We start from the raw sequence: 21,738 nt of genomic DNA on the forward strand, positions 1-21,738 counted from the left end.
CAGCCTAAACTAAATTGTGCAGTCACGGCCGTAACATGAAGATTTATGATAAACTCCTTTCGAAACTAGGACAGACGAATAATATGGAAATATGTGGATTAGATTGTTGGCCTATACTCTATAGTTTTACTAGATGACGACTGCAAATCCGTTGCGCCAAAATTACTTGCGCCTTTATCGATGAAAGTATCCTATGTCCTTAACCGGATCTCAAAGTATCCACGTACGAAAATTCAGCAAAATTGGTTCAGCGGCAGACCCAAAGGTCTGAAGAGGTAACATAATAATAGGGATGATGATAAGGTCAAAGATATGCGAATTTTGTTAATAAAATAAAGAAATCAGTGTTCCCAAAATTTCAGCTTGATAGCATTTGTATTTTTTTTGTTATGCGCCTTCAAAGTATGATATTCAAGTCGATTTTTTTTTTCAATTAAATTTCTTAATATTTGTATACAATTCGATAACTTATGCAATTAAAAGCAACTTTTGTTATGAAACCACTTTCATAAACGCAATATTTAATATATCTGTCGAACAAAGTTGTCTCCCGATGCGTACAAACTACGAAAGACTAACGTCATACTTTCGTAGCAATTTGTATGGAGCGTTTCGGGCAGGTCTTTTTTATGAGATATTTGAATTGTCATATCTTGGTGAATTTTTAAGCTATCAGAGTCATTATTTCAATGATGTTTCTATTTTTTAAGTGTCTTTCAATTACCGATAAGAAAAAAAAAATAGTCATCATGCCTATTATAGGCAGACAGACACACTTTCACATATTTTATTATATTAGTATGGAAGTATGGATAAGTGTTCCAGTTCTTAACTATCCTGTTACGTTTCAAAAACGTGGAGGTGCACAAGTGACAACGGTTGTGCGTGTGCCGGCCGAGTAGGCTTATATTTTTAAAGAGCGGTAGAAATATGGGTGGATATTAGCTTTCTCACCTACGCCGCACCGGCAGTCTATTTTCCCTCAGTTTATCATTTATAACCAAATTAAGGCTTTACTTAAAATGTCTTGTAACTGAAGTTCATGGAACTAAAGTAGAGTCGATGTATAAAAACTATAATTATAAATAAATATCAGGGCAAATTAAAAAACATAATAATAGTATGTTGCACTAACACTCTTTTTTTATTTTTTATGTTTTTGTTACACGTATTATTGTACTTATAAACATAAACCAATTTTAATTTTCGATAAATCAATGTCGGTGTGCATTTAACCTCTCATTTGTCTTGGTCGAGAGTTCACATTTAATGCACATTACCGCGCGTACCGGTTATTTCATAATATCGATCAGCATACTAATTATTATTTATCATTAATTATGGGTGCTATTAGTATGAATAGTTATCATTGTATACTAATATTTACTAATTAAGTTTCATATTATATATTTTAATGTACAAGGCAAGCAAATCTGCTATTAGAAATAACTTTAATTGTTTTATGCTTTTGTTAGGTATTCGTAGGTGTTAAGAAAAATTACTAGTAGTTCCAGTGGCTGTTAGTTAAGTTGCATTAAATTATTTAGACCACCAAGAAGAAATTTAAGAATAGAAAATCATCAAAATACGGTTTTGCCATAATATAATATGGAGTGAACAGTAATTTTATGCCTGACTTTAAACCTCTTTTATTATGTATTTCAAGGATAAGTTGCTTACGTCATGCTGAGATAGGAAAAACTTCATTAGCACTTTATAGGACTATTTTACTTTTATATACGACTTCACACGTAGTATATTTTGCTTATTAGATAAACTGTTGGCCATTCTTCACTCCGGGCGTATGTGATTCCATCGGAGCGGCGGATCGATCACTACATACAGTCGCGACGGCTCGTTAGAGGTACGTGATCACAATCAGGATTGCCTATTTATACACATTGTCGGCTCCGCTCCTGCCCTGAGCCCTAACCACCGTAACATGGCCCCCCAACCTGCCCCAAACCCCCAAAACACCTCAACACAATGACAGCTCAAAATCCACTGGCGGCTAGCCTAAAAAACGTGAAAATGAAGCAGCATTTCGCTAATTTGATGGAGCCAACGGAATCGAAGTTAGACGCTAACTTTAGACTGAAAAGGAAGTTTTGTTTGGTCTATTTGTAAAAGAACCAGGAGTTTTCAATCAATACATGTTACACGGAACGGAAAAGCTTATAAAGGTTCCCGGTAAAGGATTAGCTAATATTTGAACGGTGTTATTAGATTAAAAGATTTAACCCGGAACGTAAATTTTGGAGTATATGGTATTTTCTCATCGTCAAAATATTTTAGTTCTTTATTAGGTACTAAATTTAGTTATTACAATGTTAATGATCTAGAAGTGATTTGAGAGGTAGATATCTCGCCGTAAATGAAATATTAGAATACGTGCGATTCACTCGAAGGGCTATCCATACCAACAATAATTATAATGATGCGAAAGTAAATTAATATTTAATAATATTATAAGTGCCAGTCTTTACCCGTTTTCGGCTTATGCTACTATGTAGACGATAGGAATGTATGTAAATAGATACTTTCATAGTCAAAGGAAAGTTAATATTTTAACTTTTAACTATTGTAAGTCCCTATCATCGATATCCTCATTGTAAACAATTTCCATTACATGAATTATCATTTTATTGATTTGATACATATTTCCAGCTCCGCGCATTGTCCATCAGGAAGCCACATTCAAATGCGGACGATTTCAGGAAGTACGGACATTAAACGTCGCCATAATAACAGGATAGTCCGGCTCAGACGGAGGCGGACGGACCTGAATGGAATACTAATTCCAGAAATTGGCCAATTCCAAACTATTACCGTGGAATACGTGAAAGTGACGATTTATAGGTATCGCTTTTATAGGCACTAATAAGCCTATTTGAAAAATATTTCATTTTAATTCTTCAAGCCCCATAAGAGCACCGGTGATCGCGACAACAATAGAATACAAAAGCATTTCCTGGAATCTGCGATCGAAGTATTAATAATATTTTTATCATTTTTCCTTTAAGCTATATTATTCCCTATAAAAAAGATTTTTACTAAGGCTATATTATGAGAAGTTTATCTAGGAGATATGTAATTTCTGTTTAGTGTCGTATGATCGAAATTTTATTACTACTGTGGGAGAAAATTAAAAGGGTATTAAAAGATTAGTAACTTCTACATCACCTTTTATGTCTTTTTAAAGAACATAATTATTCTACTGCCTCGTCTGCTATCTAGATGACAGATTAAACCACCATTATGTCTACGTAGCCGCTGCTAGAACCTTATCTACTTTTAAAGTGTCCTCCGCACCCTAATACACAACAAATCCCTTGATAGTTCACTAGTTGCAATGTCAACTTTCACTAAGCCCATCTCTTTGCGGTTACGTTATTCATCATCAAACGATTATGTGCTATATTACCCTTGTGTTATGGGTGTAATTGTTTTGCAGTCGTCGAATATTTGATCAGGAGCCGTATAAAGGCGCGTGGCGCAGACGCATGCTCAAGCTCACTTTGATGTGAGGGCTTTTCTGTTTGTCTAAACACGGTTTTAATTATACCATCATTAATGTTGCACGATTTACAGAGCCGATACTTTAAGCTCTTTGTAATATGTTTGCGATTGCATTTCGGTGGGTACCTATTTAGAATTATAATGAGGTTTTGGTTGAAATTGTTTTTAGAACTCTACGAGTACAAGGGGTGGACATTGGACAAGTGTGTTCATAATATTGTTTAGAACCTAGTACTTTAATTTTTTCATAATGGTTGATGTTACTTCAAACATCACAAGACTTGAGACGATAAATATTCAGAATAAAAAAGACTACTATCGATTCCTCGTGCCTCGCTTTTGGAGGCGCCTGAGACGCTTACGAGTATCAAATTAAATTAAGAGTTGGTAGATCTGAAATGCTAAATAATGCAAATACCGCGTGTTTCCTGAATGCTGGTAATTACCGGGATTATAACGTGGCGTCGCGTCACGTCGCCTCGCGTCGGATATCCATTAAATGAGCGTTAAGAATTCCATCCACCCCTTGTTAAACGACATGTGAGATAGGGTGCTATGAGATTTTTTTAAATTATAATGAGTGAAGTCGACTAAAGAGAAATTAAGTCAAAGTAAGATGAACTAAGAGTTAAAATGTCGGTGCTGCATAATAAAGGGACCTATAGCAACCATAAGACATAATCTGATATGACAGAGACTTCCTGTTGATCTGAAAATACTCGTTTTTTTTTAATGAAAATTCACTTGAAAACGCATTTAAAAGTAAAAGGTATAAAATATCAAAATGTTATTATGAGTTTCGAAAATAAATCATCCATACTATAACCTTGTTACGGCCGATGCAGCCGTTAAAGTACGCGCACATTGTGACGGGGTGCAGGGGAGCGGGCCACGTTTTTCATACAAGTTTTTTAAAATATAAAATAAGGTGGCTAACGAGCAAACGGATCACTGGATCGAAAAGCAAATACCGTCGCCCATCGACGTCGACACTCGCAACGTTAGAAGAGCTGCAGGTGCGTTGCCGGCGTTCCAGAGTTTTACAGTGCGCCGCAGAAAGTTACGCGAACAAAGCACGTAGACTGCCAATCATCAAGGTGGTGAGGATTAAGGATGGTATATTTTTCGCGTGGAACGATGGCGAAAAGTTGCAGGAGATATGATTCCGAACAATTCTTCGGAGCACTCTCCGTGATACAACTGATAGACGATGCAGAGTGAAGCCACATCTCAGCGTGATTCCAAGGGTGTTTGTGTTACGACCTAGTGCGTGTTGCGCCATAAAACTTGTATTAAATGCGGCCCGCTCCACTGCGCCCAGTCACAATTTGCGCGTACCCTTAAAATTTACATAATGTAGAACACTCGACATTTCACGTAAAAGTCATTAATTGAACCAAACCGATAAATCAAGTGCAAACCTAATACCCGAATAAAATTAATTTCACCCGTGTACAAGCCGTAAATTTAGCGGATTCTTCTATTTTCATTGAAATTCCGCTATCTCAGCGGAGCAGGTGACAAAGTAAGAAAATAAAGTTTGCTTCAGTCCTGGCCTGGACATTGGCCGCTATTACTCATGTTTATCTGGCGCCGTGGGATCCCGCAATTAGGAATGTTCGTTCTCTTTATACGCCATTTTAAATTTCCTCCAAGTTGCAGGTAAGATACGCGAATACAGTTTTCAGCTATACATTCTTTTATTTTTACTTTTAAGATGAAAAATTGGTATGGCAGTACATCTGTTTTAGACTTTTTATTGGTCCTTGTGAATCCAAAGCAACTGTTAACCTCATTTTGATACTATGCATCAACAGTTAGTGTTTTTAGTTTTTTGAGTGGAGGATGTTAAGACGTAGTCGTTATATTGTTGGATATTTATTTATGTTCAGAAAAGTGCAAATTTTACTTAGGGCATCTAAAATCACAACAAACAAGTAATGCCTTACATACTTAACTAGATGCAAGTGCAGCTTAGGCATTAATTCCTTTGAGCTATAAAATTTAATCACCTAGGGATTTTATCACAGAGCACTTTTCTCCCGACGTTTTGGCTGCTCTCCGGTATAATATGTGTATAATACTCGCGTTAACCTTAAATATCATAACGTTACGTTATTTTACTACTTTTAACCTAATTTATCTTTCAACGAGATGTAAAAATTAAGTCATTTCTTATTCTCAAGCAGTTAATAAGCTGGCAATTACAAACTGCATGTTGCTCGAGCACACATGTAGCTATTACTTTTATTTATAGCTTGCTCGCTGCTTAGTCCCAGGTGATTCAAACCGTATATCGCTAGAAAAAGCTTAAAAAACTGATGACTAATAAAACATGTTTGTGCCGTGTTTAGGGTAATTTGAAGGCGGTAATGATACCCTGAGGATGTATTTATAAGATGTATTTGAAGGCAAAGAGATTAGTCGTATACAAATGTCTTAATGACTGCGATTTAGAGTTTACTGCTAGTATACCTCATAAAAAAATATTGAATATTATACAAATATTTATAGATCGTATTTATTATCATCGTAATAATTATACTTATAGGTAATTATAAAGAATAGTTCTAATAATGTTTTAAGTTATGTAAATTGAACAAATTAAATGCTATTTAACCAAAGATTCAAAATAATATTAAAACTTTTTAAGTAACGTTGTGCACGTCCCATTAATAATACACCGATTACTACCCTAACCTAAATTTAAAATCAACACAAATCTTTAGAGAAATATTTAATTATTTTCCGACGAAACAAAAACCCAATTACACAGGTAGGAGGTGTAAATAAAACATTCGACACACATAGAATATTAATGCTCCACGGAACCCAAGGAGGGATGGAGGAGGAGGACTAATGCGCGCTGATCCCTCGCAGTGGACGGATAAACCACGGACAGGAGTCTAACTGGATTATGCGTCTTCGTTTTTGCGCCGTTGAATTATTAAATAGATGGCAAATTAAAGAGGAAATCCGTAATCGATAGAACGTTGGTGGAAGACTAATGAAACAGAATGTAAAACAGAATGTTTCTGTTTGTCGGTTCATCTCACGTTCATCTCTATTTATCCGTTGTAAGATTATCTAGTTTGCGATATCAGTATAAGATCTATAGTCTATATCATAATATAGTCTATAGTCTATACCATAGACTAAGGATTTTCTCTATGTCTATACTAATATTATAAAACTGAAGAGCTTGTTTGTTCGCGCTAATCTCAGAAGGCATTATTTAATGCATTTACCGAGATAGGATTTAGGCTATATTAAATCATCACGCTGTGGTGATTAAGGGCTAAAAATCTGTGGTATTTATTCCTTATAGAAGTTTTTGAAAATTTCTACATCGATTAAAATCGCTTTGGCAGAAAATACACAAAGAATCGCTATCTTTTCATCATTAAAAACAAGGCCATTGCATCCATTTTGGATGATTTATATTTCAGAGCGAAGTAACCACTCTTCAAATACTGGAACAAGATTTTGAATGTCGGTATGACATGGTCATCATTAATTAATATTTATGATATCAATGCAAGAAACCTTAAAGATCTATGGTCAGTAATTTTTATTTCTATAGGTTATAGACGACGATCCCATATTTATCCGTTTTCCCAACGTAAATTGTATCATAAAACCTTGGAATTAAAAATGTTTACTATACAGAATATCACGGGCGTTAACGCGGATGAAAAGAATAACGCCATTCATCATGAGACGGCTAAAGGGATTTCACCCCCATTCAGGATAAAACCAAATCTTTTCATGCCTCCCTTCAGGACGAAAAGGATGTGAATAGGTTAAGGATTCTATGTGACATTCAACCTCAATTTTTCAGAAGAAATATTGAATAGGTACAATTATTTCAAATTTTATATGTCTACCCGCATAATTCGTACCCTACAAAGTCGGGAGATTATTTAATGACAACTTGCTGATAAGTGCCAGATAAGTTAGCCACATCAGGCCCCTAATATTCACTTTTTTCTGTCACAATATTAGCTGTAACGCTACAAGCTGTAGATACTATTCAATCCGCATTTATTGATTCACCAGGAGGAAATTATGTACCAAAATTATTCTCTCTTAATTCTCTATTAACTAACCTAACATAAAGCAAGATAGACAATACAGAAGAAAAATAAAATGTTATAGAAATACATTTTTTGTGTTGTTTTTAAAGTATTCATTAACCTTGAAATAATGAGGGCTGTACATTGCTAAATCAGGTGTGCGTCTAAATACCGACCCCCTCTGTTCAAATAAAAGGGTTGAATGTTAAATCTACGTTATTGGTACTCTACGGGGACTTGAAATCCTAAATATACGAGTATTTAGCCATATCTACTGATCCCACAGATGTAGGAAACAAAAGACATGACAAACAATAAAATATTTAAAAGACTTCCTCTATCAATCATCACGATTTTATAAAAGCTTATTTTTTTTTATATCTCGTGCTACAAGATAAAGGGGGCGAATGAAGCAAAAAATTAAACATTGCCTTTGTTTCTATACATTAAAGCCCGTTATTCATATGCCAGGTTTTTCGTAATAACACATTAAGCAAGATAAATATACAAAATTAAAATAAATAAACATTTTTTTTTAATTTTGTATATTTATCTTGCTAGTTCAATCCAGTCTAGTCCCTCGGTTATAGAATTTTACATTATGTATTAAGATATTGACTCAGTTGAATATGCATATTTTTGGAAATAAATTGAAAAAAATGTGAAAACTAGATGCATATTAACATCGTCGCGTGACGTGGCACGGGGAAATGACCCTGAAGGTGCTCCCTCACCTGGAGCATTCGCGTGTAATTTAACATTATAAATTCGACTTTGAGTATAACATTACAATACTACCTCCCTGACTGACGAGCATTCGCGTGTAATGTAACATTATAGATTTGACTTTGAGCATTCCACAGGAAGTTGACTTCGCTGTCACGTAGCATTGATATTACAAGTTGTAAAAATATATTACACACTGTATCATTACAAGATGCGCATTGTAATGCTAGGTTTTGTATCATTACAAGGTGCACATTGTAATGCTCGACTCTCCTCTCTCACTGATGTAATGCAAGACTCTGTAACGTTACATTACGAGCGAATGGAAAATTATAAAGGTGCTCCCACTTTTATAACTTTTCATTGACTCATCTATTGCTTTACTTAGTCTCTGTCTGATCCGCATTTACCGGTATTCGTCTAAATAATTTCGGAACACGGCGAAGGATTAATTTGGGCGGGAAAATCACAATGAGCGAGCGAACTTACCCCGTTACGTTGACGGCAAGTACCGCAGTTACGTTCACGTGAACGACCGGACTACGTTACGTGAACGTGATACCGTGAGCCAGGATTATCAACTATCAGTTAATAACTTACTAGATTAAATAATATTATTTTACGTTGCTTTAGATCGAAGATAAGATAAGATCGCAACTTGGTAAAGACGTCTTTTCCACTTGCGTCATCTTTCACAAATATTATACTAAAATAGAAAGAGTTAAAGAAGTATATTATTTTATCCATGACTAACCTATTTACTGGTGTAAGTGACTATCACAAGCTTGTACCACATTTTACTTTATACAATAAAGTTTATTGTATTGTGGCTACAGTTTTCGTAGACGTGCTACGCTTGTAGCAGCGTAGCACTCTCTCGTAGCGATATCGTAGCGACGTGTCGTAGACGCTTGATTATGGCCGCTTTTTCTTGTCATGCGTTTAAATAGAACATAACCTGCGCATGGTCTGGCCTGCATGAACGTTGCCCGTATTATTTTATAAATGTTTCTCCTGTCGTGCGGGCAAGACGCGCGCGGCCAGAAGCATGTTGGCACCCAGATCCATTCTGATTTCCTGTCATGTCAGAGAACACACTCGACAGCAAAAAGCGCTCTAAGCTAGATTTTATTCTAACATCTTAGCAAGGTATTAGAGCAGCCTCTCATTTACGATGAATAGTGTAATTAACGTAAATAATTAGGTTATTATACCTGTATAAAAAATCAGCAAATCAGTATCAACACCTGTAACTGTACACAAAGATGTTCACAAAATATTTACCTTTATCCCGTTAAAGATTAAAAGAGCGCGGAGCTCTCATAAACTACTAGAGGGGGGTACAGGAAATTTACGTGCACGTTTGCATTACAATTTACCTACCGGGTGTCGAGCGAGTGGCGAATAAATCAGGGGCCCAATGTCCTTTGTCGTCTCATTCGGGGCCCACGGGGGCCGGGGGCTGGGGCCTTACGAACGTGACGGAAACTAAACTAATAGGCCCCCATATAATATACGTTTAGGCCCAGCAATAAATAACGGAAGGCTTAGATCGATAGGTTTTGAGACGAACTATCGAGAGATTTTAAATTCGTAGGATAATAAAACTTTATTTAGCTTTTGCGATTGGCGTTTAAAATAGATATTTTTATAAGTTGATAAATAAAAACAGCTAATTATTTTAAAAGATAGCAAAACAAAGGCTCACGTAGGTAGTTTCGACGCTAAGTGTTTTGTTTACTGGTAAAACACTTAGCAATTGTTTTGCATTAAAAATAAACAGTCTGAGCTTTGGCAGGCAACCAACATAGCAATTAGTAGGGGAGCCATGTTTTTGTCTAAGTCCCTTGCTAAGTGCCATTTAATTCTGGGCAAGGAGGCACCAAATTAGTGCCACATTCTGCAGGACTGATAATGTAAATACAATTGCCGCAAGTCGCGCACTTTAACTTGACGTCTGAGAGTTTCTTTAAAAGATGAGACACATTTAACATTTTAGTACAAATTCAGAAGTCTTAAATTGAAACTATATTATACTACTAGCGATTTCTCGTGGCTATGTATGGTATTTTACGCGTACATTTTAGCTTAGGATGAAAATAGCCAGCGAATGAAATAAATAAAAACAAATGACAAATCCAATAAAAATCCGTTTAGAAATTTGTGCCAGAAAATATAATAAGGCATCCTCAAAAACTTTTACATTTATATAGCAGTGACATAATTCAGACCACACAATATCGTATGATATTATGTTAGCTACAAACAATATGCTATTACGAAGTAAAACTCGTTTCGTGATTTTAATGATAGCAGTTTCGAATTATTAAAAAATCAAACGCTTATCAAATTTTTCCACCAACAACTTTTTACTTCAATATCAATAAAGATATTCTTTGTTTCAATGCACCCTAATAGGAAAATTAATCTGTAATGCATCAATCTTGGCCCCTCCATTAACTTTTTCATGGAAAATACTGAGCCTAATGCGACAGAACTTAAGATCGAGAGGCAAATCTCTTGAAAAATATCTTCAAATTCAACTTAGCACATCAGTGCACATCTCGCACAGCAGGTGTCGAGGGGTTCGCCCCTCGGAGGGTGCATGCGACTGAATTCTGTCGATTTAGACACCGGTTATGACTTGCTGAAACTATATTTTTCGTAAACGATTATTTCAGGGCTACGGGAGAGGAAATTTAATGCTTTATAGTTTGGTGTAACAGCATCTGATTGGTGATGACGCGTTTATATTATGACTCGTTTTAGAAAGATTGACATTGGTTATGTTCTTTTATTTAGTTACTAAAAAACAGCAATACTTCGTAAATAATCAGTTCAAGCATATTTTATGTCCTACTGCTTTCCTAATGTGGAATTTCGATTTGGAGTTCCGTGAAACTAGCACAAACGTTCGCTTTTCTTCACGCGCGAACGCGCCGGTTTTCACTTGAAACGTACTTGCGGAATTCGTTCCGTTCGGAAAAAGAGAACGTGTTCATCATTTAATGTATTTTCGTTAAAAAAAAGTAGCCTAAGTTACTCCTTACTACATCAGCTATCTGCCAAAAAAAGTCCCGTCAAAATCACTCCAGCCATCAATAAAAATCATACATACAGACAAAAATTAAAAAATAATGTTGTTTTGGTGTACCGTATAATTATATATCATCCATATTCATGTGGTAAGAAACGGTTCCTTCAATAATTATGACAAACGGTAACTACCATATTTTGTTTATATGTATAGAAGATGTATAGATTAAATCTAGAATTATGTGTTTTACATTTATTCCATAAATAAAATGTCTTCCAGAAGATATTTTTAATATAGAAATGCGTCTCTTATTATAATAATATTGATATTAATTAACGAAAATAGAATGTGGGCTGTATGTATACAATATTATTATTTAGTCGGGGGTATGTAGACCCAATCAGATAATAATTCGCTACCCCTATATTCCGAAGGTAGATCTTAAACTCAAGATAGTATTATCTAAGGTAGTAAATCAATTAATTTGATTACGGTAGAAGTTGCCTTCATAGCTGGCGTAACTTGAAACTTTTAAACAGGTTTGGTTATGGTTATACCAAGAGAGCAAGGTATTTCCTTAAAACAGTTATTTACAATAATTTGCTTTATTATTATTATTCTTTTATAGAATGTTATTATATTTTGATCAAAATGTTGTAACAGCCTAGATAAATTATGATAATTAACCCATCGATCGTGGAATAACGAGACACAATAGCTTATCTATTGTTATCGCGGCCGGATGCGGCCGCTTAGGGCTTCATGAATTAATTATATTATCATGTACTTACATATTCTTTAGAGACAGATAATAACATGGTGTATATACAATAATATCGTACACGAATGCTAAGAGATCAGGTGGACCAACTTTTTATATGCCTTCGATTGCCTATGATTTTTGTTAGTCAGTCACGTGATCTGTGACCATTCATAACTGAACTTAAACAAAATAATATCTTAAGCGTCTGTTTCACCAGCTCCTGATAAAGTGCCAGATATGCTATCCACAACTTTATGACAGGTTCTCCATACTCTATCTGTCAAGTTAAGTGGTGGATAGCCTATCCGGCACTCGTCAGGAAGTGGTGAAATAGGCCCCTACTCTCACATCAGTAAATTTGTGGATAGCCTATCATAGCGTAAGTGGTGAAACAGCCCCTAATGAAAAATAAAATTATAATTAAAAATATTTTATTTCTAAAAATACGTCTACAGGTAGTGCCAAGGAGGGCAAAGTTCTATTATTTCAACAATAATATTTTTTTCCTCTATCTGGATTCCATATTACAACCAGCCATATAGACCTTAATTATTTAGCTATTATAACCAGTTTGGTTTGTCATACGATATGCGATAGCCGTAATTAATAGCGACTTCGATACTTAGTCGAGATGTTACATGAGTTCTTACCCTCAAGTAGCATCGTTATCTCAGTTTTCCAACTTCCATGATATATTACCTGCCTGAGAAAATATTTATGAGTATACATATATTATAATAAATATTAATAATTAACTGTTATCATATTATTATCCATACTAATATTATAAATGCGAAAGCGTTTGTGTTAGTCCGTTACCTCTTCACGCCCAAACCGCTGAACCGATTTTGCTGAAATGTGGTATGGAGATAATTTAAGTCTCGGGAAGGACATAAGATACTTTTTATTCTGGAATTATGATTATAAAGTACCTACCTACTAGGCAAACGTTTTTAAACGCGACTAGCTGTCCCGGCAAACGTCGTTTTGCCATAAAATGATTTTCCCTGTTTTCCTGCTTTTCTCTTTAATTTTTTTCTGATTTTTTTCTATAGACCTCATGGAGCCCGAGACCTTTCCAACGAATGCAAAACCGTGGAAATCGTGCGTTCTGGAGTTATAGCGTCAGGAAGGAAAATCCGACTTATTTTTATATATTATAATATTTACAGCAGCAAAATACTGTTACCGCATGACGAACGGGTTTCTTCGCAAGCTTGGTTCTACATAATATAATAACATTCTACACATTTAAATACAACATATATTTTCTTGATTTGATAAATCTCATATCTCGTCATAAACACCAGTCAGTGTGCTACACGATGTAATCATAATATGCCTATGAGGGTATTCTTTGATGACAATAAAACGTACGTTTTGATGTTCGTTATTGCTCTGTCAATCAGCAGACGATTGGGGAGTCTCCTTCTCTTTCGCTCTCTACATGTGAGAAAGAGAGACATAGCTTCAAACACCGGATATTTGTCCCGGAACATATTTACAGCTAACAGAGTGTCGGCGGGATTCAATTCGCATGCATATTAATGCATGCACGAGTATGATTTTGACAAGCGGGTACATATTTAAAATTCTAAATTGGAATTGTTTACGTTACATGTTTGTGGACGAGTCAATTCGTGTTGAATGTTTTGGCGGTTCGTGGAATGGTTGGCGGTTTTTATGGATATGTCTAGGAAAGGCGAGGTATTTTTCAAAATGCCCACTCCCGCGTTTTCAGTCTTGTCTCCGATTCCTCTTCATCTTCTCTAAGTTGTACTTTAGTATTATACTAGCTGTTGCCCGCAACTTCGTCCGCGTGAATGTATGGTATTAAAATCGAGATTTAGAAAATTGAACACCCATTTACGACTATTTTATTTGGATCTATATTACACACGAAATTTTTAATTTACATCAAAGACCCAGGAAACTTGAACCTCAGATACTTATCGTTTTGAAAAATCCTTTCTTCGAAGACCGCTTGGCGTGGCCAGGGGATGGGGGCCACAGGACAGGGGAAAGGAACATGTGATGGAGATAGAGGATAGACTACAGAAAACGGGATTTAATGTAGGCATCTATCCCTCTTTAACCAGCTACCTCTTATTCTCAGATTCATAATCTACAATTAAACCACAAAAAATTCGAAAAGTTTCTTCAATTCCATTACTTCTCAAGTCACCGTTTTTAGGGTTCCGTATCCAAAGGGTAAAAACGGCCGGGACTCTATTACTAAGACTTCGTTATAGCTAGAGTTCTGAAATTTTTACAGATTGTGTATATCTGTTGCCGCTATAACAAAAAATACTGAAAACAAAATAAAATCGATATTTAAGGGTGGCTCCCATACAACAAACATGATTTTTTTGCTCGATATCAATAATGACAACAGTCAGGCAGTTGAAATTTTCACAGAATCCTTAATTATATGTGTACTTTAATAATTAATAATAAAATTAGAATATAATCAAAATTTAAGGGGGGCTTCCATACAAAAACACAACTTTTGGCCTATTTTTTCTCTGTAACGGTACGGAACCCTTCGTGCGCGAGTCCGACTCGCACTTGACCGATCTAAGATTTTGACCAGGGATGTAAGGTATCATCATGCCAAATTTCATTGAAATCGGTTCAGCGGATTCAGAGATTAGCCTGTACAAAGAGACAAACAGACAAACCGACAAACAGACAAACAGACAGAGAAACAAAAATTTCAAAAACAGTTAAAATGTTTTCTATTACTCTTCTACTATGCCCCTGACTCGTTTTTTCAAGTTTATTTTCAATGTACAAAAATTTTACCTCTACGATTTTATTATAAGTATAGATTAGTTGCTATTTCATTTGTTTATTTTTCAAATAAGACAGAAAACTTGCAACGGTGGATTACAGGTACTGCAAAAGTCTGCGTTTACGTTTGTAATCAGTAATTGATATTATGTCAAAGGTCCTTCATACATTATATTAATCAACACATCAATCCCAAGCGGCACCCGGCTGTCGCATAACAATTTAAAGTCTATTGTGTCTGCGCTTCCCCCGATCGAGGTATTAAAACAGTATTTCAAGACTGATTTGACCATAACCTTAGCAATAACACTGGAATAATAATTATAACTACAGTTTAATACAGCTGTGATAACATTGTAATTTTCCATTTTTTTAGTAAAAGATGGCCCCGCGCGAGTTTCTTACGCCGGTTCTTCTCGGCAGGGTAGTTCCCGAACCGGTGGTAGGCAACGTAGTTTCTTCGTTCGACTTTCAAAAAATGTATACCCATTTTCAATAAAAATATATTTTATTTTTATATTCGGTATTAAGTGGAGTCCACACCGCCGTTTTTCCATACAAACGTTGTCCCCTGTTTCCTCCGTGGATAATACCGGTAGAGTTATGATTTTTTTCCTGAATACCTATGGCCACTATTAGCATGTCCCTATGTTTTCTTTTTTTTTCATAATTTTATTATTATAAAAGAGAAGAACGTCCAAAAACCCAAAAAAATTGCCAGATTTTCCTCTGTGTTCGAACACCCAGAAAACAAAACTGGCTAAAATATACAAAAAAAATTAAACATAGGAACACAGCACAAGCCTTGCTTTAATTCTTAATGAAAAAAGTACTTAAATCGGTTAAGATTTGGAGAAGGAATCAGCGGACAACGAATCGAAGATTTTCTGTTCTTTTATTAGAACTTTTGTCGTGTTGTCTCTAACGCGGTCTGCGGTGGGAGACTTGAGATTGGTGAGACAGCAATACATTTTCAAATACCTATTTTCAATTTCTCTCGCCCCTGGTGTATCCTCTTAATACTTCGTTAGTGTTTAACAACTAAAGAAGGTGATTTTAATAGTCACAGAGAATTGGGTTCAAAGTTCAACCCTTTAGCGAAAAGGCCCTACAATAGCGGGTGAAAAATGGAGTTGTGTGAGGAATGCACTGCCCCTGCACATTCGACAGCAGCCAATTCCGATAGGCTGGACAGGAGACAGGGGACACATATTACTGGCCGAATGCAAAAAGAAATGTTAACTTTCAGTGTCAAAAGAAGTTAGTACTGTAAAATATACTTACTTCTGACTGTGAAAACTTTTTTATTACTTATTAATAAAATTCAGATGTTGCTGTGACTTTGTAAGCGATGATAAAATCTCGAGTAACCGCCCTTTTTGTGAGAAATATCCAATAAACTGATAATAAACTATGTACTCGTATATGTACCAATTATCATCAAAATAATATTATGTTAAATAATCTCGGAGCATTTTTTATATTTTATAATATTACTAGCGTCCCGCCCCGGCGTCGCACGGGTATAAAATATATAGCCACAGAAAAAATGATTAAATTATTAGAGCCTTCACGTGGTCTACTTCTTATCTGTGCCAAATAACATAAAATTGCTCCAGTAGTTCGCGAGATAAGCCCTTTCAAATAATTTCCCCCGTTTTTTCTCACATTCTCCTATTAGTCTTAGCGTAATAAAATATAGCCTATAATCTTCCTCGATAAATGGGCTATCTAACACTGAAAGAATCATCAAAATCCGTTGCGCAGTTTTAAAGATTAAAGGGAACAACAGGACATGAGGGAAAAAAAGCGACTTTGTTTTATAATAATATTATATTGTATAGATATTAGATACAGTCTTTATTTAAAAGACAAATATTTAAATATCCTCTCTAAGGTATACAAGTACACGTTAAAAATGTTTCATAAAAATACATTTTCTTCTACCCAAAAATTGTTTCTGTAAATAAACAAATCTGGAATATGTCCGTTTTGTCATACCGAAATTATGACGGATGTAGCCCTTGGAGTGCTATTTCTCAATTTGGACTTTCTTTGATAGGTATATCCCTTGAGGGTTCTACTGAAAACAGAACCAAGATTTACGTAATACACCTGCAAAGAAACAAAAATATTATTCCCGAGCGATCAAAATAAAGGCCGCTTAAATGATTGAGTGTTGCGCCGCGGTCTAGTTATATCGACAAAGTATATTTTTGTGATGTTATGAAAATCTACATAATATAACTAAAAATTACTATGTTAAATCACAAATCAATAGGCGTGATAGTTTTTCGTAAAGTGTACCACAAAATGCACAGGTTTTGGGATATACTAGCGCTCGCTTCACTCGCCCTAATTAATACGGATATAGACATTATTTTTAAATTTATTGGTACCCAGTAACTTAATGTAGTCTAGACATAAACATCATCCATACTAATATTACAAGTGCGAAAGTGTGTCTGTCTGTCTGTCTGTTACCTCTTCACGCCCAAACCGCTAAACCGATTTTGCTGAAATTTGGCATGGAAATACTTTGAGACCCGGAAAAGGACAAGGGATACTTTTTGTCCCGGAAAAAAGTACGGTTCCCGCGCGATTAACTAATTTTGGCGCGACGGAGTTGCGGGCATCATCTAGTGTAAAAATGAATCTTTATATCGTTGATTTCTGGAATCAACGATATAAAGATTCATTTTTACACGTGTACAAGATTTTCGCGTTAAAAAGCACTATATCACCACTAGACCATTAAGGCTTAGAGGCTAGACAAAAGAGTGAAACTAAAGACTAAGAAAAGTCATTGAACCTGGACTAGTGAAATTAATATTTTTCAGCATATAAAAATTAATTAAGTACTGCAAATAAACTTGAAATAACAATATTTCAGTGTGTGAATACTTACTACACAGGCACAAAGCTACAATCAATAGATTGAAATTCCTTTACCTTTCTTCTTAAAGCAAAAGTAAAAAATAGGACGTGAATTGAGTTTTGAGTTAAAATATTTCCTTGGTCCTTGTATAATTTCTATCGTGAACTAACTACACAATCCGAAAAGTGTTGAGGGTTAAAGAGTTAGCCTAAAGACAAGGTTAAAAGCATAGGTTAAAACTGTTTTGACTCGCTATTTCTCATGTGTAAGGTTTATGCAAAGGGCGTTATTTTAACAGCGTCTCCGAAATGTAACTCAAACATTTGAGTTTCATTAGATTGTGAGTGAGAGAGAGAGTGAGATTGTGAAAAACCTAAACGTAGCGTGTTTATCTTATAAAGCGAGGACTAAATGAATAAAATAACGGCAGTGTAAGGAATATGTAAAGTAGGAACATAGACGCTAAATCAATAAACGCATGGCGCAAGTTATAAGCGAATGGCGATGAAACTATATTGAGAAATGTTTAAACCTTTGCGTATAAAACATAAAGGTAAAATACCTAGCGGAAGGAACAAAGGCCTTAGCAAGAGAGATGTCACTCAGTAACACTGCGTGGTAAAAAGAGACGTGTGATACATGACAGCAGCACTCTTTTTTTGACGTCCAGTCGGCACGTGCCGCACGTTGCCAATTTAATCTCATAGAATTCATGTTAAATCATGCTAGTATATACGTACACATATTTTTGCACACAGATGAAACCAATTTCGGTTACGTTTGACAGCTCAAGATTGTTGCTCTATTCCGCTAGGTATATTAACTTTATGGTATAAAATTAATATTCGATAGTGATAGTCCTGGTGCGAGAATAGTTTAAAGTTTTTATTTTAACGTCCGTCGGATTCACAACTTTTCTATAAATTTTAACTTTTATAACACAAATTAAAATTTAAGGAAATTCATAACTTATTTTAAAATAGCGATGATATTTTTGTATCTTTGCCATGTATGGGTATACAACTGCGAAGTTTCTGATAAAGTGATATTGTTTTGTAATATAATTGTGCCCATATTATTTAGGATATTTATGTAATTATGTTTTTTAAAGTCTGTTTTTAATTTTCAGCGTAATAATTTCGCTCTCTGTTATGACTTAACAACCAATACGAAGGTTAGTTTTGGGGCAAGGAGCAAACAGCTCCCGGGTTAGCAAATACGCTGACGAAGCCAAAAGTACACCTCCTCTGACTGGTTTTTATCTGTCACTGACAGAAGGGACAGAACCCTTTGATAATGTTGACCTGGCAGCGCCACTTCTAAAGAGACAAATATTTTTTGCTTATATCACTTGAACTGTCCCGGTTCGGATTTATACCTTAATTTTCGCGTTACCCTTTGAAAAAATATTTTGGAATTATTTTTTTGCAATTAGTGATTTGGGAGTGAAGCTATTATGATGTATGAATTCAACATTAAACGCTAAAATAATCTTACATTATAATTTATGAATATTTGTTTGTCTAGTATTATGTTTATTATGCTTAATCAAAATAAGCGTTACACTTTTAGTTTATACATCCTTTTTAACGAAAAATCTCGATTATTCTCCATAACTGCAACATTTCATAACGATCGTTATACTTAAGTCATAATATTATTATGACATCAGAATTACAAACTTCCTGTTAATTGAGATGACATAAAACTTTCTAGAATAACCCTTATAATATTATTGAGGTCATTTATGCTAGAGAAACTCAATAAAATATTTAAAGTAAACGTTTTCATTATTTCCTTCTCGTAAATCTTATATCTTTAAACGAGCAACTCTTGTATATAATATATATGTAATTGGAATCTCGGAATCGGCTCCAACGATCTTCATGAAATTTAGTATAAAGGGGGTTTCGGGGGCGATAAATCGATCTAGCTAGGAATAATTTTTAGAAAATGTCATTTAATTCGTGTTTTATCGAATACCGAGCAAAGCTCGGTCAAATAGCTAGTATGTGTTAAGCGTTCACCACTACTGTAATACACGTAGTCATGTCAGCGGCTTCGCGGTGACACGACACTTACTGAGGATCATCTCAGAGCGTCGCGTCAGCTTGGGGGAACGAAGGGAGCATTAGTATGCAGAATGTATTATAATATTATATCTGCTGCTTTTCTGAAATAAGGATTGTTTATAGGTAATTGTTGATAGGTTTGTTTATAGGATACTCTATAAATTTTTGTTGATGCACTTTGTTCTTTTCCAAGGCTTTACTTGTATAACCACAGAAAAAATATTAGAATCGGTTCATCGGCTACTGCGTCATAAGCAACAGAAAAACATAGTAGTTTTACAATTTTTATAACAATATGAATTTTCACCGTTATTAAAGTTATTTCAATCAATCTCATTATCTTTAAATCATGGCAAAAATATTTAAGACTGGATTAAGATTAAAAATCTTAATGCGGTTCACAGACTGCATCTACTTACCAAGTTTCAATAGTATTATATAGCTCTTATAGTTTCGGAGAAAAGTGGCTGTAACATACAGACGGACAGACAGACAGCCATTATGAATCTATAAGGGTTCCGACGTTTTTGCCATTTGGCTATGGAACCCGAAAAATGCTTTATTTTTGTATTAAAACGTTTGACAACACAATATTTAAAAACCGATATTTTTCTTTTCGCCTGCTCTAAGCACTTTTGTTTTAACAAAAACAATATTTTAATAGTTTCGTTCGTAAAAATATTATTCTGATTTTTATTTGGACATTATTTTTTATGTATTTAACTACTACTGTTTTACTTAAATTGTGTCTCAAATATTAGTTATTTGATAATAGTTGCATTTCTTACGTTAGCTATCCAATATCCATATTCCATACTAATAATATAACAGATGCTAGTCTGTCTGTTACCTCTTCACGCCTAACCCGCTGTACTGATTTTGCTGAAATCTGGTATGGAGATACTTTGAGTCCCGGGAAAGGACATAGGATATATATTTTTTTATGATATTATAAGGGAGCAAACGAGCAAACGGGTCACCTGATGGAAAGCAACTTCCGTCGCCCATGGACACTAGCAGCATCAGAAGAGCTGCAGGTGCGTTGCCGGCCTCTTAAGAGGAAATAAGGTAATAGAGGAGGGTAGGGATGGGAAGGGAAGGGAATAGGGGAGATAGGGAAGGGAATTGGGCCTCCGGTAAACTCATTCACTCGGCGAAACACAGCGCAAGCGCTGTTTCACGACGGTTTTTTGTGAGAACGTGATATTTCTCCGGTCGAGCCGGCCCATTCGTGCCACGTATAAATCTATATCTACATTTTATAACAGAAAATGTACGGTTCCCGCGCGATTAACAAATTTTGGCGCAACAGAGTTGCGGGCCTTATCTAGTTTATAATATTTATATTATTTCTTACTGTATATTAATAAATAATCGACAAAGTTACTGTATAAAAGCGTCTTCATTTTTCGGCGCAAATGTTGCCAAATTGTAACCAATAAGTTCAAGAAGCTATTTGATAGGGAGCCAGGAATGTCTGATATCTAATTCAAAAGCTTGCAGATTTAGCACATAAAAATATTAAGTACTAAATGTTGCCATCTTCTTTGTGTGTATTTCAGGCAGCGGTCTTTTTCACGAAGATTTTTTCCGGACGCTACCAAAATAAAAGAAGCAATAATTGGTACCATCGAGGAAATTGATTCCTAGGCAGTTGACAGACCAACGTCATTCAGTCGGATTGTGTCAATTCAATGTCAATAATTATGATCTGTCGGCTGGGTTTGACGTAACGCGACCAAATTACGTAGGTCTCCCATCAGCCTAGGATTCAAATTATCTGATAGTACAAAGAATTAAAAATTTAAATATAAAATGAGAATTATTGTATTTTTTTAATCAGATACTTTCAGAACGTCCAACGTGTTGTCTAC

The 21,738-nt window shown here is 35.2% G+C and overlaps 1 long non-coding RNA gene across 1 annotated transcript; it reads left to right on the forward strand.

Annotated features, from left to right (window-relative positions):
- The first annotated feature begins 4,553 nt into the window (after nt 1-4,553).
- LOC121728753 lies at nt 4,554-21,324 on the forward strand. The gene is made up of 3 exons (XR_006035863.1): nt 4,554-4,768; nt 12,933-12,935; nt 21,314-21,324. It is a non-coding gene; the product is annotated as an uncharacterized LOC121728753 (long non-coding RNA).
- Nucleotides 21,325-21,738: the final 414 nt, after the last annotated feature.

This window comes from Aricia agestis, chromosome 7, assembly GCF_905147365.1.
Source record: "Aricia agestis chromosome 7, ilAriAges1.1, whole genome shotgun sequence".
In the NCBI taxonomy this organism is placed as follows: Eukaryota; Metazoa; Arthropoda; class Insecta; order Lepidoptera; family Lycaenidae; genus Aricia; species Aricia agestis.